Source organism: Sinocyclocheilus rhinocerous, unplaced genomic scaffold, assembly GCF_001515625.1.
Source record: "Sinocyclocheilus rhinocerous isolate Xijiao unplaced genomic scaffold, SAMN03320098_v1.1 scaffold753, whole genome shotgun sequence".
Classification (NCBI taxonomy): domain Eukaryota; kingdom Metazoa; phylum Chordata; class Actinopteri; order Cypriniformes; family Cyprinidae; genus Sinocyclocheilus; species Sinocyclocheilus rhinocerous.
This window is the reverse complement of record NW_015655991.1, coordinates 737503-738054: the sequence shown is the minus strand read 5'-3', so window position 1 is coordinate 738054 and position 552 is coordinate 737503. Positions and strand designations below refer to the sequence as shown.

At 59.6% G+C, this 552-nt stretch overlaps 1 protein-coding gene across 1 annotated transcript in view; it reads right to left on the bottom strand.

The window, feature by feature from the left end:
* The window catches only part of LOC107718996 (uncharacterized), a 27166-nt gene that overhangs the window by 17373 nt on the left and 9241 nt on the right, over positions 1–552 (bottom strand). The gene's annotated exons all lie outside the window — the stretch shown is intronic.

Sequence of the window (552 nt, the reverse complement as noted above, 5' to 3'; positions counted from 1 at the left end):
TATATATATATTGTGACGAGCGTCCCGAAGCTTCATCAGCGTCGCCCTGGAAACAAGCGAGGAACACCTGCCCGTCCTCGTCACAGGCTGATCGGTCACAGCTGCAGCTCATCAGGCGGCGGCTACATAAGCCACGCAAGCCCTGCCACCTTTGAGACACTTCTCCATGAGACTAACTCGCCATCTCATTTCTCCCACAGACAGCAACGTGTGACCGACCAGCCCCACAGGAGCACAGCACGGACCCACTGCGGGGGAGACAGAGCAGGAGCTCGCGGCTCTTCGGGCCGCCGCCGCTCAACGCATTCCGCTGCCGGACCCCCGAGTACAAGCCGCTAAACTGCTACCCAAGCTAACCCCCCATGATGATGTGGAAGCATTCTTGCAGATGTTTGAAACCATGGCAACCTCTGAAGGATGGCACCCGGACGACTGGGCACGGTTGCTGGCCCCCCTGCTGACGGGTGAAGCCCAGCGTGCATACTTCGCTCTTCCCGCCGCCTCCGCCGATCAGTATAAGGAGGTCAAGAAGGAAATTCTAGCCCGCCTGGG